Source organism: Hirundo rustica, chromosome 2, assembly GCF_015227805.2.
Source record: "Hirundo rustica isolate bHirRus1 chromosome 2, bHirRus1.pri.v3, whole genome shotgun sequence".
In the NCBI taxonomy this organism is placed as follows: domain Eukaryota; kingdom Metazoa; phylum Chordata; class Aves; order Passeriformes; family Hirundinidae; genus Hirundo; species Hirundo rustica.
Window position 1 is genome coordinate 1,942,291 of NC_053451.1, and position 27,858 is coordinate 1,970,148.

Here is a 27,858-nt window from a genome sequence, read left to right on the forward strand (position 1 = left end):
CCCTGTGCAATTTCAGGTGTAGGTCAAATATCCCCACAGACGTAAATCCTGCATTATTATCTTTGCGTGACAGGAGAGAAATTGATAATCTAAAAGACAGATTATCAGGGAACATTTCACCCTGAAACAGCCTTGTAAATCTATCAGGCTGGCCAAGGCTGGCCAGGAAAGGAAGTGATGAAGCAGGTTATTGGACAAGGATGTCCTGAGTGCTTTATTGCCCCAGTGATCAGTGGATTGTCTTCCCTTCCCTTCAGTGCCACTGCCTTTGTGCTGGGCAAAAAGTTTAAATTATGCACAGATTTTGCAAGGAAATGAAAAGAGACCAATCTAGTCAGAACTGAAAACCAAGAAGTGTGCTTCTGAAAAATAAGTGGTTTTCTATTTGATGATGTTAATTATAATGGGAATCAGAATGTAGGTTATTTAAACCCTTCACAGGAGTGACAGCGTATTTGTTTTAGTGCAGCAAAGGCAAATAACAATAATCATCTAAGAGATACCTTGTGCACCTGCTGATCTCACATACCAGATGTCCTGCCTTTCATAAAATAAAAACCAAAAATGCAGGTTTACCGTAGTGTAATATTTCTCAGGCTATCTCCAATCTACAAAATACGAAGGCTAATGACGGGTAAAAACCTGCATCAGACTATTCTGCATTCCCAGAATTTCAGACAATGACAATTTATTGTGAGTTAGGAAGAAACTAGAGAGCACGAGAAGATTTTCCTTAACTAAACATTAATCTGCTGGCCTGGAGGATCTGGATATCTCTCCACAGGGAATACTAAGAGGCGTAACAGGGAAAACATGAATTTGTTATCAAGTGCACTTATGTAGGGAGCTGCACAAAATCCCATTCCCGTGCAGCACCTAGGAGGAGCGGACTTGCAGGACAGCAAATGAGACTCACTCAGCTCTGGAACCACACAAGATTTTAAGTTTGGCAGTTTCAATGGTGATTTAGGAATGCCAGGTAAAGACATCCTTCAAACAAGAACTTATAGAGCATGTACACGTCAGGATCCGGTGTTTGCAATCCTAATTTCACATGCATCAGGAAAAAAGTGCCTAGAAAATTTCCAGTATATACTAAAATTTCCTGGCAAATTGCTTTTGAAAGTGCTGAGGAGCAATGACAGGAGCATCCCAATGAAAAGCTTTAATCCTGTATTTGATCTGTATTTCCTATACCGTTACTTTTGAATTTTAATAATTTCAAATTAAAATTCAGTACAACAGAGGGGACAGAGTACACCTGTTGAAAACTGTGCTTAAGAACAGACACACAGCAGGCATTTTGGGCTTCAATAAACTAATAAAGAGAGCTGCCAAATTTACCAAGCACGTGGGATCGACTTCTGAACAGCAAAGACAACGTAAAGAATTTTGAAGCCTTTCCAAAGGGCTGAAAAATGCAGATTCATAGTGAAGAACCAACAAGGCCACTGAAAACTTTGTTTGATCAAAAGGAATTGGTGCCAGAAAGTTCAACAGTCACAGAAAACACGCGCCTCTTTCCCTTCGTAACAATGCAAAGTGGATTCCAGCAGGAGGGAGGCTGGAGAAGGGAGACACTTTGCTGAATTTCCCCACCCTGCTTTTACCAGTGCCACCCTTTCCATCTTGGCAGATATGTGCTCAGAGAGCCCTTCTGTGCCCCCTCCTCAAGGCAGAACTAAAACACGACTTTAAACTGAGAATGAAATGCCTCCAAAATCCAGAGGCTTGCCTCTGTTTAAGTAACAGCTGGTGAGTAGCAGCACGGCTATCACATCTTGGTCACGACAACTTATACTACGCGAGTCTCACAAATACAGTTAAATTTTATAGTTTATTCCTTGATTAATCCTCAAACATTCTCATAATTTATCTTCTTTTCTATCAGAGTACATCGTATTCCCGTGTCCAAGCCTTTCTTACCCATGTTTCTGCACTGCTCAAATTGAGCTCCTGTCGCTACAAGACGTTTATGAAATTTTACTCATTCAAAGCAGAATTCCCCTTACACTTCTGGTGCTCTGCTGCCTCATTTCACAATTCTCAACAGCCTGTGTGTCTCCTGGTGGATTACTGATTCTGCTATTTCTGAGGAAAGTGTTGTTGGGAAGAGAGATTCCTCTGACTTAATATTTAAAATAACATTGGCTGTTTTTATGATCCTCCAACCAATTCTGGAGACTTGAACCAGTTAATTTTAATGGCTCTTTCTTAATTGTATTTTTCATTATTCATGCTGTCTTTCTCATATAGTGTTATTTATGCTAAGCAATATTTACTTAAACTCCTGCCATTAGATACCTTGTAAACATGGACAGAACATTTGTTATTCGTCTCACGTGAATTTAAAAATAAGGATTTATTAAAATAGGCCATTTAAACAATATTAGATGATTCCAGGAACATCTTCCAAGAATTCTATGGACAAACAGATTTATAAGGTGAAAACTGGAGAGCACAATGCAGCTCTTACAGCCAAAAATTCTATCTCAAACCAGATGGATGCAGGAACCTCATTCATAAGCCAATAATCTTTTTATTGCCACAGTTAAGACTTGTGTCTCCTCAGTTTATAGTGGAGAGCTCCAGAGTTGCAATGCTCTGTCTTGGTCCTCTCCTACTTCTTTTTGCTTTTAGATGCCCTCATGGTTCCATCACTGCTGTTATATTCGATTCCACACACACCCCCCCCCCCACCATTATGTTGGTTTTTTGCTGTAGCTGTGACTTATTACTCCTGGCTGCAAGCTGTGAAGGGATGGAAAATGCAGAGGTGGCACTTTTTGATATTGCTGGTATGGCTGAACACACTTCCTGAGGGCCAGGCACAGACCTAGGAACTGACTGGGCTTTGAAAGAAAACCCCGTGCTAACACTGTTGTCTTAAACATTCTCTCTCTTATCATCCATACAATTTTTGACCTTTTAATACCTGTATGGATATAATACATTTGTCTCTTTGTACCTTTCATATGCAGAAATTCTACTACATCCTAACTCTACGTTATTCCCTATTCTTTCAAACTTCCACACAGGTTCAAAGTCACCCCTGTGGATACTCATTATTATTTCCAGTCTGTTATTTTGATGGATAAACTGATTCCCCCACTGATCTCCCTCACTGGACAAACCAAACAACCATAAACCCCAAAAGACCGGATTTGAAGGCTGAACAGCAACTGAATTGGACGTTTGGACACCGACAGAGTTTATGAAGTGATTCACAGAGTCTTCAAATGGGCAGATCATAAAATCAGAACCTTATGGTTTCACTCAGAGCTTTGGATTCACATTAAGAGGTATTCCTATTAACAGGTATTCACATTGTATGTACATAACTCTCACTGAAGTCCAAATGGCACAGCCTTTCTGAAACCTCAGAGCACTAACCCAGGAGCGTTATAAAAAACCTTGACCTGCATTTCCCTTGGAGAATTCAGCTTGGGTTTATGGCTCTGATTCTTTTCTTTTGAATGGCCATTAGTAAACATATCAGACTCTTTTGAAGGTTTTTCAGTTTTTCTTCCTTTCTTTCACAGCATCTCAGACTGGAGGAGGTTGAAAGGCACCTCTGGAGATCTTCTCCCACCAGAAAAAATTCTCCAGGCCTGTCCCCATTTGCCTTTTAATATCCCCACAAATGCAAACTCCAGCAGCCCTCTGGGGAATCTCTTTGAGAGTTTGTCCTCTCTTACAGTAAAGTGGCGCTTGGCTGTGTTCAGAGGGAATTTCTGCTTTAATTTGCATCCATTGCCTCGTTTATCCCTGTCTCTGGCAGGGCTGAGGTCTCACTCCCTGATGTTCATTCCCATGTTTATGCCCATGCAGAATGTAATTTTTGTGGCTCTTTTCTAGGCTCACTCCTCTAAACCCACGTGTTCTGGGAGGACCAGAACTGAACACTTCACTCCAGGTAACTCTTTTCACCACGGCAATAATTCTGCTGGCAGCAGCTCCAGTTCCTGATAAGGTGATTTTAATTCTCTGTATTCCAACGTTCCTGACTGGATCACTGCTGCTCAAAGGGAGAAACGGCCAAAGAATCCTAATTTAGTAGCTAGACATTCTTATTCCTCTCTACATCAAGATCCCAATGTTCAATTCCCAACTTGCAAGTGTAGGCAAAATATGCTTTTATCTATAGAAAACTAGGGTGTAGTCTGGAGAAGCTGAGTAATTCACTGATGATCAGTCTTGGCTACAGTGATGAATATTTATAGTTTTCTCTTAATAACTGGTTTTAAATAATCTCCTTCTGGCTTTTGATGATTTAGATCTAAAAAGAACTCAACTCCTTTCCCTTCACTTATTAATGATGGACAACAGTTGTTTCAGAAGTTATTCTACTGCTTTACTCAGTTCTGAGATTAAGGATGCCCTGTTCATACACCTCTCAAAAATTCCCCTTGTGTCAGTGGGAGTTTTCAAATTACTAAAATAAACACTGGTGAATCAGAGCTCTTCTTCTCAGTGTGCACACTTTTTGATACACTCAGCCCATACAGAAAGCATTTTAATTACAAAGTGTAAGTCCTGCCCTTACAGAAATCACTGCTACACTTAGGTCCTTGTGTTTCTCCATACAGAGTTGTTAAATTAACTTGTTTTCCACAGAAATAAAACAATTCCGTATTTCCATCATGTTTACATAATTGGAGTTTTCCACTAAGGATCTGTACATGAACTCTGCCGAATATTAGGGCCGGTTTTGACAGCCCTGTGCCCTTTTAAAATCCTTACCTAGACAAAGTTCCCTCACACAATCTGTATCCTAAAAGCAGAATCACAACTGCTGTTTCCTATCTCACCTAATATCTCAGCTTCTTTTCCCTCAGTAAAAAGTTCAGGTGAGATAAATATCTCTCAAAAACATTAATGCAGGAGCAAAACAAGAAAAATCTCTGGCCATCTGATACCTCCATAATTTTCTTCTTTTTATTTTCTGCCAAATAAAGGACATTATGTAAGGGTGTGTTTCAATAGCTCAGCCTCTCCAGGAGGAAAACTCTTCAAGACCTGTCAAAAAACTTTGGAAACTTTTTGAAAGGTTTCCAAAAGAAGAAAAAGAGTCAGAGCAACAGTAGCATTCAGGTAGGTCTTGCATGCTATCATTCCTACTGTAAACATGATTGCACAGATACCGGTTCAATATCTTTTTCTTTAATTAAATAGTTAGAAAGTTCAGAACAGCTCTTTGGCTGGAGAGCTTATTACCACTTAGTACTAATGAAGGTAGGGTTGCCTCAATTTTAATTAAGGTTTGGCTCTTTTTGTTGGGTTTTTTTGTTGTTGTTGCTGTTTTAGTTTTTTTTAACGCTAAGAAGAAGTACACCTCCTAATTTTAAACACTTATTCAACAAAGCCCTTAAATATCTGTTTTGTTCTAAGTGGGTACTTGGAGGCTTTCTCAAATAAGTCCAGTTCCAAAATGATTAAACACATGCCAAAATAAACTCAGAAATTTGTAAGCTGGGATCACATATTTAGTTTAGCTTTTCAGCAGAGTGCATGGAATGAAGAGAACACTTCTATTTTTTGGCTCCACTCAAGTTCCACTGCCCAGCATCTGAGGACAGAGGTGCTTTACTTTTCCCATGAGTTTTCCCAAAGGATTATTCTGGACTCTCCTCATCTCTTACTCTGTTACCCCAGCATAGCTGCAGCCACAATTGCTATGGAGAGATGGACTCCTCACCCCGAACACGGATTTTTTTTCCCTTCCACCGTGGATGAAAGGCCTTGTTAGGCCTGGCTTTAGCTGCAAACCCACCACTGCGGGTTTCAAGCGAGGAGAGGATGATGAAAGAGCCAGGTTTTGATAAAAGGGAATGATGATTGTTATTTTCAGCCTTCCTGGGCTGGTTTTTCCAGATTCCAGCAGGGAGCACGGAACGCCTGCCAGGGCTGATCAGATCCTATTAGGCTGACACTGGAGATTCTGCAATTCCTTGCTACCTACACCACTTGCTACTTAAAGCTCCTTAAAGATTTCAGAGCAGGAACGGAACAGGATGAAGGTTTCAATCTCCACATATCTCTTACCTCCTTCTTTGCAGTTATAGAAATTTCAGTTCAGTGGCTGCCATGAAGACAACATTTTATTTGGGATTTTTTAAAAACTATAAATCATGTCAGTAAAATGCCTTCAGATCTATTTTTCCTAGTCTTGACTCATTGCAGCCCAGCATTATTTTAATATCTATAAAGCATACCAACCTTAAAAGAAATAAAAATTGAAACCTGATGTAAAAATAAAAGGAAACAAAGTCATACCGATGAAATTAATTCCTCGCTAATTCTTTCATGAATATTAACCCCATAATTTCCCTTCAGACTGTCTTAAAGGTTATTTATTTTACCAATATTTTAATCATTTTTGTAAAAATTAAACCAATCATTTTTAAGAAGATGGAGCCCAGGTGTGCCTTAATTGCTGCTAATAAAGAAAAGCTTATAAAACCCCCAAAGATCATTTGTAACACCTTCTTTTAAAGTATTTTCTAGAACATAACTTCAACAGCTCAGAAAAATAGTAATCTAAGCTGAAATTATATTTTGCTTAAGTTTTCCATCGTCTTTCTCAGTCACCTTCTGCTAAGCTATGCCACCTTCTTGGTCTGAAATTTACATTCACTGCATCTTGCAAAGAAGACTTGACTGACTTAATTCAAGGCAGCAAAAAAAGCAGGTGCTGTCCAAATAGCTTTATTTGTTGGACATAAAGAGGTGGGAACTGCATTCATCACATAAAAATTAGATTTAAGTTCTCTCACAAGGCCATTACTGTTCATCAGTGATCTAAATTCTGTCCTGCTTCAGTAAAAATCTCCGTCTGTTCTACGCACAGAATGTCTACATGGAAAGTACATGTCTCCATCATTCGGATTCCCATGTGATCCACCCATAAACGTGGTTAAGAATCTTTATAAAAAGAAAACAAAACTGAGAAAAAGAAAAAAAGGTTGCATACTTTTATCCTGAAATGAAATCTGCATCCACAGTGGCTCCATCCAAGCTTGAACAAACAATTCAGAGACAGCCAGTCAGCCACATGCAAATACCCACAGCAAACCGCCCTCATTTTTCCTTGTTTGAGATCAGCTTTATTATTTCAGAACTCATGGAGGACTTGAAGCTCTTCCCTTCATTCTACAGATTCTAGTGGCTGAGGTGGAGAAGTGGCAGGCAAAAATACACACTAGCAAGTCCTTCTTACCAACGCTCAATAAAATCTTAATTATTATATATATAAAGCACCGTAAGCATGGGCGGAGAGGAGCAGAAAGGCGATTGTATGGCAGAAAGCATGGGCAGAGAGGAGCAGAAAGGCGATTGGATGGCAGAAAGCATGGGCAGAGAGGAGCAGAAAGGCGATTGGATGGCAGAAAGCATGGGCAGAGAGGAGCAGAAAGGTGATTGGATGGCAGAAAGCATGGGCAGAGAGGAGCAGAAAGGTGATTGGATGGTGGGATGCAGGGACAGCAGTGCTGCACCTGGGCCAGCCAATGGGTGCCCTCCTGTGGGGTTCTGTTCAGTCTTGGTTGGGTTTCAGTCATGTCGGGTAGAGATAAAAGGGATAAAAAGGGGGAGATTGCTACAATAAACCCATCTCCTTTGGATGCTTAAGGGGGTCCACGTCGCTTTGTTCCCCATTGCTACTAAGTACCAGCACTTCTAATTCCAATTTATTTCATTTTAGGGCTAGGGTAAGAGCCAGGTAGCAGAAACATTGGTGCTTTGCTTGGACTATCCCCAAGAGGACCAAAAAGACCTGAAAGAACGAGAGGAGGCAAGTTCTGAGGAAAGATGAACCCTGATTTAACTTCCAAAAGCTCCCTCTTTCAGAGTAAGAAAACTCTTCCTAACCCCTCTCTCTTTGTAGTGAACTGTTCAGGAAAATGACTACTTCCATTAGCAGTAGAGTTTTTATTGCAGCTAAACCAAAATAAACTAAACAGGAAAAAAATAAATTAACTAAATCAAAATATGCAAAACGCTTTAAAATATTTGTGATGGAAAATTTTTGTTTAGGACAATTTTTACGTAATTTCACTCATGCTTTGTGATACAAAAAGCACCTGCAGTCCCCAGACCTGATCATGAAGTACCGTGCGTGGTGCGGACAGAGGATAACGGAAAAAAGTTAAGAGAAGAAGTTATTCATACTGCCAGTAGTCAGCCACGGACTGGATCAAAACATAATAGAAAATACTGCGGTAAAAGAGAAATCAACAACTGTATTCTGGGAAAAGGCTAAGGAACACAAACGCCAGAAAAAGAGAGAGAAAAAAAAAAGAGAGAACTGGGAATTGTGTCAGCGTTATCTTGGAGGAAAGTGAAAATGTGGAAGTGGTCAAGACACCATGAGGTTACAACTCTCTGGAAACACGACGGTCTGCTTTGGCCTGGGTTTCCCTGTCAAGTGCCTTTTCTCCTGCCCAGTGAGGGGAACTCCTCCCTGCTCCCAGGCTGCTGCTTTGGAGCGGTCCCTTCCAAAGGGAACGCTCGGCCTGAGCTGCTGCTCTGAAAGCCTGCGGGGAGGAGAGGATCTGCGCCTCGGTTCTGCTCCGTTAGTGGGATGAAGCTTCTCAGGCAGCAGCCGCACTTGTGTCAAGTGCAAATTAAAGCAGTCTCAAAACAGAACTGGTTTATGCTGGTGCCCTGTTAAATGCTGCAGGAAACAGCTGGAAAACAACCCACTAAAGCTTTGTCTCGCTCCTGTTGCTGCCTGATTCTCCCTCCCTCATCTTTCTGCTGGGAGCCAGGAGTGCTTTTAGCCCCAGCTGCTCTCTGGAGTGCAGGGATGACATTTATTTCTTCCTGGAATTACGTAAAAACCGTAAATGCTCCCCCCCTTAGAGGAGATGAAGAACCTTCAGTGTTACAGAATGTCAGTTCTAAGGTTACTTGTAACCAGAAAAAAGTGTCATCTCCCAGCTACCAGGTATCTTCCTGGAAGTTTCCTAAAATTCCAGCCAGAAGGAGAGCAATGCACGGGTGTTTTATCAAAGTTCTACCTTGTGGTTGCCATCAGGAAAAAGAAATAGGTAGGAAAAATAAGTGAATATAAAGGAAAACATGGACTGCTTTTGTAAACAGATAATGTAAAGAAGCAAAGAGAATAATTCACAAAATTAATTCCACGTAAATAATTGTTCAGTAGCTCAGAGAGGCAAAACAGCACAGTTTCGGCTCTGTGCTCATGAACCCTGCTCACTGTTTCATTAAGGCAGAGACCACTATTTCTCAAGGACTTATTTAGTTTTTAAGCACTGCTAATGCTTATAGCGTGAAAGGTAAAACAGCTTCGCCCAGAACAAGGTGGAAAGGGATTTCGGCACACATGGAGGCTCAGAGCTTGTTTTTACATCTCAGCCACGGGGGGTAAAGAGGGGATTTCGGTGGCACTTGGGCTCCCTCTGTATAGATTCCCAAATGAACCACTTGTGTCACCCATTTTTCCAAAAATCTAAGTCCAAGGAATTAAAATCTGGGCACACTTTTGATTCAGACAAACATACTTCAATTCAGAACTGCCACAACTGTTTCCCACCGCTCACCCAAAGAGTGACTCTTTGTTGCCATCATTTCCAGATTTTCTTATTATTTCTTTTGTCATATAAAATTGTGGCAGACTGAACAGTTTCTTCTCCGGGAAGATTTTTACAACCCCAAGCAAGCAGATCTTGGTTGGTCTGAGTAGCTCACATGATCTAAATCATTAGAGGGTGGTTTCATCTGCCAGAGGTAAAGATTTCTCTCTGACAGCTTGCCTGGACATAGAAAGATAAGGAATAATACACATATCTAAGTGTAGCCAATGTCAGAGCCAATATTTCCACTGAAAAGGAATTGAGAAACTGGTAATAATGTAAAGGTTCATCAAGCGAGAGTTATGCTTCTACTACCACACAAAAGGTAATGTTCCTAAAGATTTCCCCCCCTCTTTATTTCCATGGTCCTAAATAAGCCAATGCATTCACATAAGAAATTAATTCAATTTTTTAAATAAATGGTGCACTCAAGTGTAATTAACCTGCACGTCTGTGGTGGCCAAATATACAACAGCAAAAAATGTGGCTTTGATTCTAGTTACAGACACAGGATATGGCCTGTCTAGACCATCAAATAATGCACCTCCAAAGTGAAAGTTTTACATGTGAGATTGCATCTCTGAAATGAGAACTGCTGCAGGAATACTGGCCAGAGAAGGGAAAAACTAGATCCCTTTACACTGTCCTATTTTTTTACCCACCTACTCTTCCAGCCAGACCATTGGAAACCTTGAAAGCAGGATATTTCCAGCCTATTGCATATGTCAGCTTTTCATAGAACATAAAAATCAGGTGCCACTCGCTTTCCTCTTACACCCTGGAAAAAACCGTATTTTTCATTTCATTTCATGAATAAATTCGAAGAAAGCAACACAGTCAACAAAAGGAAAAATTAATGATCCAATGCAAAGCATTACAACCCATTACAAAGTTATTAACTTGCAGACTTAAGTCCACATGACATTTCAAATGACAATTTTTTTCCGACTTTTCTGTTATCTCTGGATGATTTCAACAAGAAGCACGGATTCAGATTCACTGAGTCTTGGGCTGGGAGATGTCAGAAACGTGATTAAAATCTTAAATTTCAGGACTCATTTTGTTTTCTCCGTTTGTACTGCAGGGTCATGAGGAAAAGCTCTTGTCCCCAGCAGAGCAGCCAAAGCCTAAAGGAAGTGAAATGCACCCAGAGAATCAGAATTCAGGCAATAAAAAGCCAGGAATTCTCTTAAAACCCTGAATTCCCTTCAACATCCTTGTCTTGTATCATCTTCAGGGAAATAACAGAAGGCAGGTAGACTTGAGAAAGTGTTTATGCAAATGGTGCCCTCACTGATCCCGTGGGCAAGACATCAACCCATAGAGATATCTGCATGGCTACGAGAATTTTTAGCTGTAGAATGCATTAACTTGAGCCTCCAATAAACATGCTCTCAATGCAAATATCCCCTGGAGCCTGGCCTGCCCATGGCACGAAAATAAATCTGAAAATCTCTCAGAGGACGTTTGGTGCGGCAAAGAGAGGCGAGGAAGGGGCTCAGCAAGGACCTAAACCTCTTCTCAGGGACAGGGGTGAGCACCTGCCTGTCAAAGGCACATCTGGCCAGCAAAAAGGGAGAAAGAAGAGCAGGTTTGAGGCAGGAATGCTGAAGAGGGGCTGTTTGGGAGAAAGGGAGGCTGAGCAAGGAGCAGCCAGGCACAGAACACATGAGTTCCTGCGTGTGTCCTGGCAGCAGAGCGAGGAACAAAGCTCTGCACGCACCAAGCCAAGCCCAGGAGCTGCCAGAGATCCTGGGAGATGCGTCCAGCCGGCAGAGCTGCCTCTCAAAGCCTGCCCTGGATCTGACAAGGTGAGAAAAAAAGCTGCAACTTGCCACTTTCAGCCTTTTCACACCACATTCAGGCATTTTTTACGATTTAAACCATGTTGCTCTAACCCCAGCGACCTTCAACACCTTCAGAAGGGGGTTTTGGATACCCTCATGGAGTCAAAACACCTGATTTTCAGCAACCTCTCTAAATATAAGACAACATGCATCCAGCGAAGACAATACCTGCACTTGATGCAAGAAGCTCCAATTCAGATTTGGAGAGAAAAAGATAAACACATCTCTTGTCTCACACTGCCAAAAATAAGCTCTTTCAGAAATACACACCAGTTATGAAATAGCTGTAACAGAGCTGCCATTATTATTAAAAAATTAAAAATGGTAATTTTTATTTTCAATCCTCTTTCTACTTTATTTTTTCTCACTGCAAAAATTCAGTTCTTTCAGGACCATGTTTGGCTATGTTTTCTCATAAATCAAAGAAATGAGCAGAAATTGAAAGAAATGGAAAGTTATTAAATAAATACTGATATTTCATGAAGGGGAGAGGGAGAAATTTCCTTCACCTTTAAGTGATTTACAGAAACTATTTTCTGGCAAGCCATTTTGGCCCGATTCCCCCACTGGCTATCAGCACTGGTAACAGACTGGATGTCTACCACGGGTCTTCAGGAGCTCAGTGAATTCCTCTTGAAAATTTGGAGCAAAACCAAGAAAAGCATCCAAAGTAACAGCTCTTATTTTTCAGTTTTGATGCCTGGAAAAATTAGAGGCTCCTACTCAAGCAAACACTGGTTTGTGTTGCCTAAAAAAGTGAATTTTGCTGGGAGCACGCGCTTGGTTATAACCCTAATCACACGCTGGACCAATGGCCAAACTTTTACTCCTACCTAAGAGTCAAAATGTTTATTTTTCAGCAAATTCCAGCTGGTCACTGAGGATATTTCATGGATGAGGCCTTTGCCAGTTAATTGACAGAACATGGCTGGAAAAGCAGTTTACATTTTGGAAAATGAAGCGATGCTTCCCAACGTTTCCCAAGCATTTGCTGAGAAGCCTGTTAACAAAATTATTTTCAGTTTTCCCTTAGAGTGCAACTGGAAATGATTTGTGCTCTGATTTAGTGTTTATCTGCGGGGAGCTGAGGAGAACATACTGGGGTACCTGGGTAGAAAATCAGGTAGACAAGGCTGCACATGGCACCGAGCTCTAGAGCTGGGTAGAAAATAGGATTCCATCATTTCCTCAGGATCTAGAGAATTAAACAGTGGTGCATTAAAGCAAATGTTTCCTTGGCAGTGTGGTAATAATGCGTGGGAAACAAGAAGCAAAATTTGAGCCTAAGTTCAAACAAAGTGCAGTGAAACAGGCACTTAGAAGTACTGAAGGCTTAGGCCACCTGTGTAAATGACTGGAAATATCTCATTCCCCATTATATTTGCTTTCTCTTTCCACACCAACTCCCTCTACATCAAGTGGTGACTCATGGTGACAGTCATTAACAGGTTTCTCTGTGCAAATAAACTTAACTTTGTATTTCAGTTGTCCTACTTCCAAGTGAAGGAGAACACAGGATATGCGGTGGTGTTAAGTTATCCATTCTGGAAACATTCAGGAAAGCAAGCTCTTTGATATTTAGTATGTATTATTGATATAGAATCCTAAACTCTTTGATTTGTGCATAGGCTGTAAGGTTGGGGTTTTTTCCCCATCTTAATAGAGGGAAAACCACTCCCAAGGTACCAGACTGTGAGACAGATTTTCAGACGTCATCCAGAGAAATCATTAAGGTTTGGAGCATCTCTGTGGCAGCACTAAATTGAGGAGCACAATTCCCAAATCAAGGCAGCTGACCATGGAGCACTGAGAAAGAAGGGAGGTAGATTCAGAGAATAATAATGCTGGAGGAGATTTCAGCAGGAAAACTGAACCTGTCTGTGCTATGCTGGATGGAAATGGTTTTTAAAAAACCCCATAAAACTGCTCAGCTAATCAGAACTACAGCAAGAGCCAAAACATCCTTACTCATTTCACACTGATGACAGTTCAGGAGGACGCAGCAGAGCAATCACCACCCTGCCCAAGCCTGACATTTACAGTCTGGCACATCAGGGACAGTCTCTGAACCAAGCAAAGCCATTCCTGGAAAAGTCCTGTTACCTGGAATGTGGGACAATTAAAGGCGTCTGCTACTGATTTTCGATCATCCCAACAGAGAAAAGCTGCAATTTGTTTTTAAAATTTATGACTAAACCATGTGCAAAATGTGTCAAGCTCGAGACAGAGCTTCTCTCCCTTGCCCCTATTTCTGTTATCCTCACAGGTTTTTAAGACCACATTTACCACCAGCAAGGGGCAGACTTTAATGACATCTGCAAGCCAAAAATAAAACCTCCACATTCTGAATTTCATGCCTGAAAGACAAACACCTTGGAATACAGAAAAAGCTGGGAAAATCTGTCACCTCCGGGCAAGCCCTGAAGTACAAAATTACTCACATGCTGTTTGGGGGCCTGGTGTGAAGAAAGCTGAAATGGCTGTAAACTTTAATTAATCAGATAGGACACCCACAAGGACAGATGTTTGTGACTCATGTGGCCACACTGTGTGCCCATTTCCCCTCTCCTTCCATAAAAAAGGCAAGGCTAAGTCCACATAAACCATTTATAGAATCCAAGCAATCTGGTAGGACTTCAAATTTTCTACAAGAACAGCGCTGAAGTTGTGAAAGTAAGATAAATGAACTGCTATGGGCAGGTTTTCCATTTCCTAAAACTTCTTCTGTGCCTGCTAGAGGGGCACAATGGTATCCAATTAAAACATGGGCCAAAAACGTGACAGAAGAGTCAGTAATTAGAGATCCTTCTGCGGTCACTGTCTTTTTACTTAGGGATTATCACAGAATCACAGGATGGCTTGGGCTGGAAGGGGTCTTAAAGATCATCCAATTCTATCCCATGCCATGGGCAGGCACACCTTCCACTATCCCAGCTTGCTCCAAGCCCTGTCCAGCCTGGCCTTGGACACTTCCAGGGATCCAGGAGCAGCCACAGCTTCTCTGAGTAACTTCTTCCAGTGTCTCACCAAGCTCACGAAGATTTTCTTCCTGCTATCTAATCTAAACCCTTTTTTTTTTCCAGTTTGAAGCCATTTTCCCTCGTCCAGTGACTCTGGGAAGCCTGTGACTGACACTGCTACTGTCCTGAGTGTTCTAAGATGCCTTGGTCCCCTCCGTCACGTGAAAGCTGCTGTCCATCCACGCTCCAACAGCAGGACAAGGAGAGGCAGACACCAAGCACAGGAGCTGGGTGAACACCTGCACGGGTGCAGCTGTCCTCACTTTCCTAAATACACCTCGTATCAGCGTCTGCATCTGCCATTGCTTCGGGCCAATTGATAAGCTGGGTCTGTACCCATCCTGCTCCTTTCTAGGAACACAACTCCACAGGCAGCCCCATCAGTGCCCATCTTTTATCCAGCGATTGCTCAGGAGGGAGAGAGGAACGTCACACCTCCCCGTGCCCCGGCAGATTACCTCACCAGATCACTGCCAGTCTGACTCACACCAAAACAAACCAGAAGCACATGAAAATACACTTGGTTTACAGCAAACTGCTCCCATGCATCTCCTCCTGCTGCCACGCATTCCAGCACGATTAATCCTCATCAGGTGAAAGATCCTCTGCTAATACGCGCGTTTGGGAGCCGGCCAAGTCCAACAAGGTTCGTGCCATCAACAATCTCCCTGACTTCACCTCGCTGCTGGTGAGGACAAACTCCTCCGTGTTTGTCTTGCAACTGCGGGTGCTACGAGACAATGGATCTATTTATACTGTTTAGAATTAAAGCGTTTATTAAAAAAATAAATAAAAGGAGGGAGACGGCGAGTTGCTAAGGCAGACACTGGGAATTTCTCCACCCAGTAATCCCCTGGACCATTTTAACTTGCTTTTATGAACAATTCTCAACTACCAGCTCCCAAGAATGTGGGGAAATATTGGGTGACTTCTCCTTATCTGGAGAAAACAAATTGATAGCAACATAAGCGATCCTCCTTTTCCTATCTGGGCACTGAGTGTGCCAGAAATGGGCAGAAGTCACTGAGATCTGCTCCAGATCTGTCCCTGTAAAACACACAGCAGCATTTAATAGAAACTGAGATAATTTTGAAAAACTCTATGAAAAAGACAGCACCTATGAATTTTCCCTGACTCCCAGCTGAGTAGCTACTCCCCTCACGTAAAATCAAGCTCCGTGTTGTACAGGTGACATTCTATTAACCAAGGCTTAAACATCCATATTCCCATGAATTTGCTGTTTTCTACAGGACTAGGCGAGAAGTAGCACTTGTCATCTATTCACCTGCCATTTGGGGGTCTAATTCTGCCTTTATTCCCCTTTGGACAATTTTCTGAGCCTGCTCTAAAAGATCTTTGAATAATGGATGCAGGGCTTCTGCTTCCACTGTTTCACTTAAACACGGACTTCATGTATTCCTCCTAAACTGAATTCCATGTGTTTGAAATTAATATTTACGTAAAGGAAAGGGCAAAAAGAGGAGTGTGCCAAAGCCAAAATTCACGCATCCACACTTTAATTTTTTTCACTTTCAGATGAAGACAACGGTTCTGCTCAAGAATGCGGAGCAGCGTGGGAGACGGGCTGCAGAACAATTGCAGCTCGCCAAAGAAGCTGGATTCCCAGTCTGTGGGAAAATAAGCGTTCTTGGAATTGGTGTCAGCCCAAATAGGACAAAAAAAAACACAAAGAAAAAATAAACACAGCAAACCCCCAAACCCTCAAGAGCTGGAAGCTCGTTGGATCTTTTATCAATCCAGTAAAAGCTCCCAAAAGGTAACTTTCACTCAGCCACGGAGGTCACCCAGCGATGCTGGTCCCACATGTCACCGGGCCACCCATGACCAACAGCTCCCTAATTTCAGGGAGGACCTGCCAAACCCAGCCGTGAGGCAACACTTCCTCTCTTCCTCAGAAAATTTCCAGTGAGCAGCAACAACTGTGCTTGCGAAAGCACGCCCGGCTCTCGGAGAGCAGGGATCATCCGAAAACGAGGAGCAGAGCTTGTTGTCGCCACCAGGACTACCCAGGGCAGGGACTCTGTGCTGCACTAACATCCTCATTAATTAATCAACATTCAAATTTGATATCACCGTATGGAAATGAAAATTTTACTTTTTTCCTCGGCACTTTAAGCCTTTAAAAATGTGATCTGCCGATCCCTTTAACTGGAGCAGATTTTTTGTGTTGGCTTTGGTGATTCAGACAAAATCCCGTTATTTTACACGGTAAAATCCCATTGAATCTCCATTAGGAAGTCTAGTGGAAAACCCCGCCGGATTATCATTTGACATCAAATCTGGCACAACACAACCTGGAGACATCTGACTCATGGTGTTAGGAGAGACTTGGAAAGGCCCAAGGAGTCTTTCCAGTATTTAAACCCATTTAATTCCCTGGGAAAGAACAAATCTGAAAACAAATTTGCCTTGAGAAATTTTCAAGTGATCCCATTCGGGAAGGGATTGGCTTTCTCATAAGGCACTGGTTGGGAATTCCCATTTAGGTGTTATGGAGGGTAAAAATGGACATTTTGGGGGTTTTGGTAGCTCTAGTTGGTAATTTCCCATAAATGGGGATTAATAATTTGTACTACGAACTCTGGTTATTAACTGGATAGTTTTCTGGGGTTTTTGTTTGTTTTTTTTCCAAATAGAGAAAGTAAAAAAACTCACAGGATTCATTAATTTCCTGATATTTTCATTCACTATCATTAATATCCTGATATAGGGCACCAATTAGTGGATCTAATTTATAATTATACACACAAACACAAATTGTATCTAGGTTTAGTCTACAGATTCCCCCCCCCAAAAAACCTGTTTTTGCCAAAAGTACAAGTTTCTGCATCCCAATTCACAGCCTGGTTCACTGTAAGAAAATTTTGGCAGCAGGGAAGGAAATTATGGTCCTCCATTGTTAAAATAATACAAAGTTGCTTTGGGAAAAAAAAAAAAAAACAACCCAAACTGATTTAGATTTTTCACATAAAGTGCAATATTCCTTGTCTATCAGTGCATGAGTGGGAAATTAAAAATGTGAGCAACACCAGCTCCTTATCATTATCAGATTGGGCAATTTATATATCTGCAGAAATAACTACTTCAGGTTTAAATAGTTATAGAAGGAATGTGAATTTCAGAGTTGAGTTTCTTGCTTTGGCATAACAAAAAGCTGCTGCCAAAATGGTATTTCAAGCTCACATGTTTGGGGCTTTTTTCGCTAAATCTGTTCCAGACAATAAATAAATAAATAAGATTAATTGGAACCTGAACTTTTAATTGATGTATTTCACCGGTTTTAATCCATCAAATCCTCAAGCTTAAATCCTGTGATATCACTTGACAAAGCTGCTCACTGGGATTCCTTACCCAAATATAGGTTGAACACCCAGGAATGAGGACAAGGGTTTGGCAATATGGAAGAGATGATCCTGCAGCCTTCAAGAACAAACACCTCAGCTTCTCCAAAAGGACTTTTCCCTCTTCTTCCAGGTAAAGCTTTTGCAGGGGCCGTGTCAGAGACTTGTTTTAAATCAGAGTTTTCATTGGCTTCATGAATCAACTCTTTATGCTCATGCAACAACTTTATCACCAACTAGATTTTTGTCAGTCTGAAGGGACAGAGAAACCTGCCTGACTTCAAAGAGCAAATGACTGCCTGTGACCAGTGCCAAGTCATACCAGGCTGTCATCAGTTTGCCATGTAAAATCTTTTGCTTCCTTATTTTAAACATGGCTGTAGGAACATTCCACCTGAAAGAGGAAATTTTCAAAGCCCTAAAATGTTGCCTTATCTCATAGTACTTTCATTTTTGTGTGGTTTTTTTTTTTTTTTTTTAACACATTGACCATGGCTCAGTTATATTCTACAGCAAACTTTTCATTCTAATCAGCACCAAAAAGTTCAGTAGAAAGGATAAATTCTAAATATATGTTGATTCCTTGATGATTATAGTGATCATAACGACATTGGTTTGTGCACCTCTGAGTAAAGGCACAACATTTTTATTACACATCTGTATTGCCTTAAATAGTTCTGAGATTCAGCCTGAAACTACAATAAAAGTCTTTACGCTTAGATACAGCTACAGTTTTTTTTTCAGAAAGGTGAATCCTCCAGTGAGTCATTAAAAAAATACGCATATCTCACCGTGGAAAAATATAGTTACGGACTGATTGAAGGGAGAAGGTGGAACTGAATAAATCTTGTCTGACTTATTCCTTACATCAGGTAAGGGATGCACACTTCTGTTCATACATTCCACACTCAAGGCACAACTGGCTAGCCAAAATTTGCCTAAATAAGGTGCTGTGCACAGTTCAAGGAATCCTAGTAAGCCCTTTTTTGTTCCTGCACCTCGGTAACACTCCTGGAAACGGCTGAGTGTTTCCACAAACAACATTCCTGTTTGTCATCTTTGCAGAAGGAAAGCATCTAGAACCATTTCAGAGGCAAACAGCATTTCCTCCAGCTTTATTTACAAAAGATTATTGGACTTCCCTAAAGCCCATTGTAATTGAAGTCCCATATGTTAGGCCTCTTTTGTTAAAAAAAACCCTAAATGATCCTCTCTGTAGAGTTATATCTCAATGTAAGGAAAAAGAAAACCAGCTTTCTTTCCTGGCACCCCAAAAATGTGCCAAGGCACGTGTCTTAATCTTTGGCCCTGTTACATTGGGCAGCCTCATGGTCTCCCCTTGTTTTATACTAATATCTAAATGAAAATTAATTACCTGGCATCTTGATTCAACTTTTTATCCCTGGCACTGGCACAGATAATTAGCTTCAAGCAAGTACTTTGCTGAGCAGAATTAATGAATCGAAGAATCATAGAATATCCCGAGTTGTGTTCTCCTGGAACAATTCCAGGGATCCAGGGGCCTCCCCACTCTCACATTTCCTTCCTGCTCCATGCTTTTGGTTAATACTTATTTTGCATAGATTTCCATAATCAATAGAAACCATCAATCCAGAGCTGGGTGAACAAAATAGAAAGGCACACTCAAGAGAGAGGAAATCCACAATCTCTCAGAAAGCCTTTAATGCAAGCAAGGTATGGCAAGAGGAAAGCAGGAACAAAAGCAAGGAGCACTGGAACTGGAGCACTGGAATGAAGCAAGAGTAATAAAAAACACAAGAGAAGAAATCATGAATAAGTCAGAACGATGGTGGCTCAGTTAGAACAAGCTATTCAGAGGAATGATTAACGAACGGGGCGAGGTGATGATGAACCAAAGAGAGGAAAAAAAGGCACACAGAAATGGAGTTAGGGTTAGTTTGATATGTTGAGTGGAGAAATTTACTCAGGCACAAATCAACATCTGAAGGCCAATGTTCACAGGCTGGAATTTTCAAGTGAACAGGATTTTTTTTCCCCAGTTTTTCATTAGTAATTTTCAAGCTTTCTAACCAACAGTAGGAAACCAGTTCCTCCGAATGTCTGCTCCTGGGTGGCATGATATCCAACCCATGATGTCAGATGTTGCCCCGAAAGATCTGCCCCTCCAGGGGCACCTCCAGCCCACACAAAGGAAAATGTGTGGATGCTGCCAAGTGTTTTCAGCCTGAGCTGTACCAGCACCCACTGGAGGGAAGCAGAGTGAGCCTTCTACTCCAGCAGTGTTTCTACAAGCCTGGGGAAGCCTCGCAGTCGCCCATGCTGAACTTTTTGCCATCCTAAGTTGAACTGTGGTAAAGACATTAACAGAGCACAGCCTGGGGTTTTTGGTACATCACTCATGATGCTCTCTGTGTTTCACAAACCATGTCTTGATTCAGAAGGTATTCTGCTGGGAAAGCCTTAGGGTTATACAAGCAGAAAATCCTTTTCCCATTTTTCTTGAAAAGGAAATCCCATTCTTCCTCAGAATTACTCAGAGCAAGCCACATCCTCTCACCACCGTGTGAGGATGTAATGCCACAAGATGTTCTACTCCTAAACACATGATGAAACTGCTTAGGGTGTTTCAATCCCCGGTCCAAATTTAAGCTTGACATCCTCAAATGCATTCAGAGATTATAACAATTCGACCATGAAACCAGACAGATCTCTGTATCCTGCCTGCCAGTAAATTAGGTGTTTGCCAGCAACAAATGGCTTCGCCAGACACACAAATGTTTAATTACCATTGCTTCATGTAAACTCGACAAAGCACAATGAATGTTTGAAAACAAAAAATCCTAACAGATAATCCAGCCTTGAAGACCAGAAGCAAGCAGTACCCATATTAATCCCAACAGCTGTCAGACTTACATTAGCAGCCTGGGGATCTAATGCCATTATGAAAAAATGTCATTCCCTATGCAAATCGTGCTGTGAAATATCCAGGAATAAAACCTCTTCCTTCTACTGACTATTGAAACAATACCAAGAAATCACTGCATGTAACAGTTTCCATGGATCAGGACGAATAAATAATAAAGAATATCTGCAGTTGACACCACGCCTGTTGAATGAGATCTTTATGACTGTTCAGGTTTGACAGCAGGAGCGAGGGCCAAGAATGCAAATATGTTGTGAGAAAGGATTCAGGAATGAAGATGAAGACCCAAGTCATGTTTTCATGTCACCCTCTCAAAATCTTTAAGAAAGAAGGTAAAATGAGGAGAAAGGGGGGAAAGAAGAAGAAGCTGTGGCTGCCCCAACTCTGGGAGTGCTAAAGGCCGGGCTGGTGGAGCAGCTTGGTCTGGTGAAAGGTGCATGGAAGGAGGTTGGAACCAGATATTCTTTAGGGTTCTTTCCAACCCAAACAATTCCATGATTTAAGTTATGAATTTGTATCAAGAATGGCCCCCTTGCAGTGAAACAACCTGGAAAGATCAATTACTGCAAACCAGTCACTGAGCATCTTTGTACACATCACTGATAGACACTTTTACACGTTTAAAAGTACACACTACTGCACATGAATTCCACAAATCAAAATCTACCTTTTTTTTTCCCCCCCACAAAGATGTGGGTTTTTAGGCTACCAACACACTGTGAGAAAACTCAGAAAACCCTAAAAATACCAGAATGTACATTGGGGTCTAATCTCCTTTTAAAATCTTTACTAACATCATCAAAACAGAACATAAAAATATCTGTGTGCGAAAAAGAAGTAATTTCCACTGCAGGAAAATAACCAAACCCGCAACCAAACAACACAAACAAAATACAAACAAGGTGAGGAGGTGATTAAGAAAGACTGTGAACAATAAAGGATTTTGCGGCAATTGGGGAAAAAAGCTGTCCCCCTTAACTCCTCATTTCCAGAAAGCATTTATGTGTTTCTTAAAACCAGCCAGAGGTGTGCATCCCTCCCCAGCTCGGGAGGTTGGGGTAAGGTTTTTTTCAAGGATAAGGGGCAGATGGGAAGGGCAAGCTGGAGACCTCTGAAACACACTTCCACTCTAATTGCGTTTCCACTCCATTGTTTGACTTGTTAATCTGTGCACCATACCTACGAATAAAGTGTTTAACACAGATATTAAGGCAGCGGACAAGTTTTGTGGGCGTATTTTATACTGCAAACGCTGCTAGAGAGGATAAATCCCGGTTGTTTTGTTTCAAACACCAAAAGTGTAACTCAAAGGTAAATGTGTGTTAAGCTGGGTCCCAGCAGGTTTTATAAGCCATTCTCACCTGCCTGGATGCAGCAAGGCAGGAATTTCCACGGTCTGTGGGTGCCACCTGCTGCCCATCTCCAGAGCTGGAGCCCTTCATTCCAGCGCCCTCCCTGAGCGCTTGTCAGAACTGGAATTTGTTTCGAATAAATGCAACCAACACGGAATAGTCACTGGAAACTTCTCTGCTAACCAGTGCCTGGGTATAGAATTTGTCCAGCATTCCCATCTCTTAAGGAAAATGATCAATATCCTTTCCACTTAAGGAATCCTTAGCCCCACTGCTGTCACAGAAACATAAGCCTGACCTGCAGCTTTCACAGCACAGCCATCCAACAGCTCCTCATGCAAGGAGAGGCTCAGCATGAAATGACAAAAATGCTCTCAGCATAAGACAATAAAACTCCAAAGAGCCTGACAGAATTGCAGGGCTCCTCACCCCTGAGATCCAAACCACATTATCTATAAGTTTTCCTGGAAAAATCCCCGCCATCTGTGCCAGTATTATTTTTCACGGGCAGAAAAAGAACCATGATTCCTGCTGCTACTTCTGTTTACTGTCTGGGTTAGATTATTATCAGATTTACATCCAAGTTTGACTGATGGATTTAACACAGGGTTACGCTTTTGGCCACTGGCACAGTCTCTGCCCACCCTCTGAGGGCACTGTCTCTCTGGGATGCTCATCCCAGGCAGGACGAGTGCGACATGAGGACTCTGGGAACACACAAGAAATAATAAAATCCATATTCTGCTTCCAGGAAACACGAAGGACAGGGAATACGGAGACAATCCCTGGTGCTCAACCTTGCAGAAATTCAAATTCATATTCTGTTCAAGCACCTGCTCAGATCCTGGTGTTTGAGGAAGGTCAAATGAGGCTGGGATTTATCAGCTATGGAAATCTTTAATCGAGCAAGGTTGTTTATCTTTAGCAGGTGTGGCTCAAATAGTAAAATGCAAATTAAGCCAGTGCTGGGAGATTAACAGGATGATAATTAGCAACAAGCAGTATCATATTACAGCAGGCCCAAGAGTTAGCTTTAAACAGGCATTTTCAATGTCAGATTTCTAGGAATATTCAGTGCTGTTTTCTGTTTACCATTCCTTTGTTAATAGCACTCTCTGATCTCAGCCCACTAATGTTGACAAATTACATTCATAAATGGACAAAGAAGCCAAAAGAAATGGAAAAAAAAAAGAAAATACTTTTCATCTGTCTGCACTGAAATTAGATTTATTTGAGAGTCTATCACACATCTATCTAGAGACTGGTTTCAAGAAGTAAATAGTAGCATTCAATTCCATCTTCCAGCTCCCTTTCCTGACCATTTCTCTAAGGACAAACACTATTCCCTCTCTCCTTCCAGTCATTCATCCTGAACTCTGCCACCTTTCCCAGGACTCATCCTGTAAAAGATGTTATTGCACCAAGTCCATCAGGAAATGGTTTTGCCATTTATTAGACATTCAGCAAAGAAATTGAAACTAATATTTTTGGAGGGTACCTTGCATGATGTCAGAACTCTGAGCTCGAGAGCAGATCCATAAACAACTTATGAAAAATAAATAAAATAAAATAAAGCTGCCTTCCTCTTTCTCCAGGAGCAGCTGAAACAGGAATGCTACTCTGGAGTTTTATTTCAGAATGCTATAGCATAAGGCTTTCCTTTCTTTGCTGTGAGAGAGAAGGTGAGAAGTACTGAAATGATACAAAGAGGAGAATAAAATTCCCACAAAATGGAAAGAGGCAAAAAAAAAAAAAAAAAAAAAAAAAAAGGCAGGAAGTGAAGGGAGATCCCATTAAGGCAGCAAAAGGAGAGGATACAAAGAGGCAATGACTCAAGTTTCCTTTAAAAAAAAAAAAAAAGAAACAGAACAGCTGAGAGCAGATGGAGTGAGAAAGTTGTTAGGAAAACTGTCACAGCAAGGCAGGGACACTGCTCAGACCCTAGAGAGCCTCCCTGCACATCCCAGATGCTCATCAGCAAACGGAGTTTTAGAACTCTCTGTCATCCTGCAGCTCACAGAGGAGCGGGATACATTTTCATCCAGCATGATTTAATGTTATTTGCGTTGACCTATTTCCTTCAGTTTCCCTTTTAAGGGAAGTTTGGATTCTGCAGAAGGCAAGAGGGCTCAGTTCCATATTCTGCCAGGAACCTGCTTCGTGTCTCTGATCATATATCTATTTTTCTTTGCCTCTGTTTACCTTCTCATTCATTTTCTTGGCTTTATTCCAGGCCTCAAAGGGCTGGAAGAGAAATCAGTGTCTTCAGTACCAAGCTGAGGACCACAGGGAGGAGGGGAAAGGGGAAACTACTCTGGATTACGTGCAGATTTCTCGCATTATTTATTTTTTTTCCCTAACCAGTAGAAAAAGCCTGGAGAAAAATCTCGGACAACGAAAAATCTGACTCAGCACAAGAGACTTTGTTGGAGCATTGTCAGGAAAATATGGGAAGTGAGCATCAAGCCCTGCAGCTGATGTTCCCCCCACACCCACTGAGCAGGGCTCTCCCACAGGAGCACCAGGAGAGCAGAGTTACAGCTGGAATGTCCCACCTCAAAGTTGAGAATTTTGCCCCATTAACACAGCCTGGAGAAGGGTTTGATAACCATAAAAAGGAACTGATGCTTCATTTAGGAACGATCATTAAAATCCAAATTCAGCACACAACCTCCACTTACATCACAAAGCCAACCGACCAAACCGAACCGAAAATTCCCCTCCCAAAAATCCAAATACCAACACAACGCCGAGTGAAAGGGGACAATCAACACAAATATGGGCAAAACCACCCCACAACCGCTTCCTGCCCCGTTGTTTGTTTGGGAACAAACCTGTATCCATAACCAAGAGCTCGCTCCTTTCCGCCTCTGTCCTTCCTTTCTGCTGTGTTACGGAGGAGCTGCTAATCCACAGTAAAATATCTGCAAAAGATAGGGAGGAAATAACTACAAGTGAACAGGTAACAAGTGCAACGGTGTCTTTACAGAGGGATATTCCTAACTTACTAACCCAGCTCAGAATTAGCTTCCAAGCCTGGCACAGCATCACTCAAAATGTGAGACAAAACAAACGAAATTTAAGTCTTTTTGTGTGAGTAGCCTTCAGCAAAATATGTGTTTGAGAAACTGAATTAGAAAAAAAAGAATAAATAAGCAAAAGGCCAGTCAACCTGCAGTGATTTTCAGGCATGCATGATGTGCAGAACAAAACTCTGTTTTATTCACACATCAATTAATGCAAAGCTCTTCTTTATATTCTTTCTTTACATGCTCACTGCCAGAGCAAAGGATGTTGGTGACAATGCATTTATCTAAGGAAATATTTAATACCTGGTGAGCTTAATTTCCTCAGTCTCCAATTATAAATGACTTGTGTGATCATCCTCTCCTGCAGCATGGCAGGAGCCAAAGGGAGAGGCCAAGCTTTTTTATGGTGGGTCATTTTTTTCCTCTCCCAACAATATCGCTGCTCTAATACAGAAATCTCAGAAAAGCAAAGTCTGCACTCTATTCTTTGAGACTCAGCAGATGTCTTTAAAACACTTAGTCTATTAAAGCTTATAAAGCATGATTAATGACCTGAGAGCTGCTGATCTGAGGTGAAAGACTCAGCAGAATTTGCCCAATGGCTTTTGCAGATTTCTGTGCTCTACATTAGAAACCAGAACCATCAGCGTAATTATTTCACAGAAGCTCAGATGCAACACCCAAAAAACCTCTCCAAAATACTAAAAAGCAACTCGAAGAGCAAAGGTGACGAGCTCCGCAGCTCCAAAGTCCCAGCTTCCGTTCGCTCCTTCTCCTTTTTTTTTCCATAGCAGTACAGCCAGAAATGTCTTTGTTTATTTTCGTAAGACCCCATTACAGTTTTACCCAATTTAAACAACTTTTCGTCCAGATCAAAAAGAAATTAATGTTCTACAGACCTTTTCTGTCCAGCCAAGGGCATGGGTTTAGTGGCTTTCATGATAGACATTCCCCATTTAAAAACCAGTGTGCCGCAGTGCTAATTTGTGTGGTGAAAGTATTACTTAGTTCAGCTTACAAATAAAGTTTTGGGAAAAAAAAAAAAAAAATCCATTTTGTATTCCTTTCTGGACCTGTAAATAAAGGGTACTAATTCTGAGAGAAACAAAGGCTTCTCAGCTAAACATCAAGCTCAAAATAGTGTATATATAAATGGAAATATGCAATGTGTTTTGTTCATCTAAATGTTTTTCTCATCATTCTATTTTTGAAAAAGTTGCTGCTTTTTTATCATTTATCTTTGCTTATCTGGTGAATGATGAAAGTACTTAGAACATCTAAGTACTTAGAGCATCTAAGAGCAACTAGAGCATAACTTTTTGTTCTCAGGTTTCCACAAGAAGCAGATGTGCAGTAAGAGCTAACTCAGGAATTGTTTCTGAATCTCAAGTAGCCTTACTATTAAAAAAACAAAAATTAAGCCTGCCCTTAAAAAAAAAAAAGTCTTGTTCAGTCACTCCAGGCTTTAGTAAAAAATAGCGCCCTTTCTGTATATAAAAAAAATTAGTGGTGGTGGAGTTAGTAAGTAATGCTGCTCCCAGTATGGGCCCTTGGGGGACACAACTTGTTACTGGTTTCCGTTCCCATAATGGTTTGGACATTGAGCCGCTGAGTGCTGAAATCAGCCATCCAGCCAATTCCTCACCCACGTCACACGCCAGCCATCAAATCCATCTCTCCAATGCAGCAGCAAGGGACGCTGGGGGTGACCTCGCACAAATCCAGGCAGGTGAAAAAACGGGCATTAATTAGACTATAATGCCAATGCTTTCCAAACTGAACTGGGGAGCTCCCACCAACTTATTTACACTGCAGCCTTCCCGGGCACGGGTTAATCAATACCACTGGAGGTAAGACACCGGGAAAGATGGAAACTTCTTCTTTCGCGGCAAGTCCTCCCCGGGGCCATCCGAGCGTCCTCGCTACTCTCGCACCACGGGGGCTCTCGCCGGAGCCTCACCCATCCGTGCGCTCGCCCTTACCTCGAGTCACTGCTCTGCGGCGTTCCCAGGGACGCGGCCGGGCAGAGCTCCCGGTGTTCGGCCGCAGAGGGGTCACCAAGATGGCTCCCGTAAGAAGCTGCTGGAAGCTTCCCGCCCCGTCCTGCGGGGCCAACCCGCGCTGTCCCTGGGCATGGCCGGGCCAATGGCACCGCCGGGCACCGCCTCCGGGATGCCGCTGCTGCGGGCGGGCCGCGAGCACCTGCTCCAGGTGCCGGCCTGATTGCCTCTGCCGGCTGTGATGAGGACCGTGGTGAAGAACCTTTTTTTTTTTTTTTTTTTTTTTTTCTTTTTTTTTCTTTTTTTTTCTTTTTTTTTTTTCCCTCTCCTCTGCTCAGCTGTGGCAGGAGAGGGTGAGCAAGCGGTTCTGGTGGGTGCCAGGCATGGGGCCAGTGTCAAAGCACAACAGTTCCCAATCAGAGAACCGGGGAAATAAGCGAAATGGTGTAGGAGACGACCACGGGGTTTAGCTCAGGATGAGAGGAAAAGGGAGAAAGATGAAGGATTGTGAAACTTCTTTCAGATTACCTAAACTTGTCCTAGGCATTATTTAAGCTGTCTCCATTACACCTGGTACCAGGCTGGCACCACACGTTTGGATATGCAACAGAGACTAAAGTTGCTTTTGTAAAAAAAAGTCACTTTGCATTCAATCTCCAAGGTTCAGGTTCACGCATATTCTTTGGCAAACACAACCAGCCACGTGAACTCCATTCAGCTGTCAAAACCACCAGTATTTATGGACAA

At 41.9% G+C, this 27,858-nt stretch overlaps 1 long non-coding RNA gene across 2 annotated transcripts in view; it reads right to left on the reverse strand.

Annotated features, from left to right (window-relative positions):
* Positions 1–27,152, reverse strand: part of LOC131378494 (uncharacterized) — a 33,724-nt gene extending 6,572 nt beyond the window's left edge. For both annotated transcript variants that reach the window (XR_009207572.1, XR_009207571.1), the window contains exons 1-2: positions 27,094–27,152; positions 24,917–25,006 (exon numbers count right to left, since the gene is read on the reverse strand). This is a non-coding gene — a long non-coding RNA (uncharacterized LOC131378494). The remainder of the gene's footprint in view (positions 1–24,916; positions 25,007–27,093) is intronic.
* Positions 27,153–27,858: the final 706 nt, after the last annotated feature.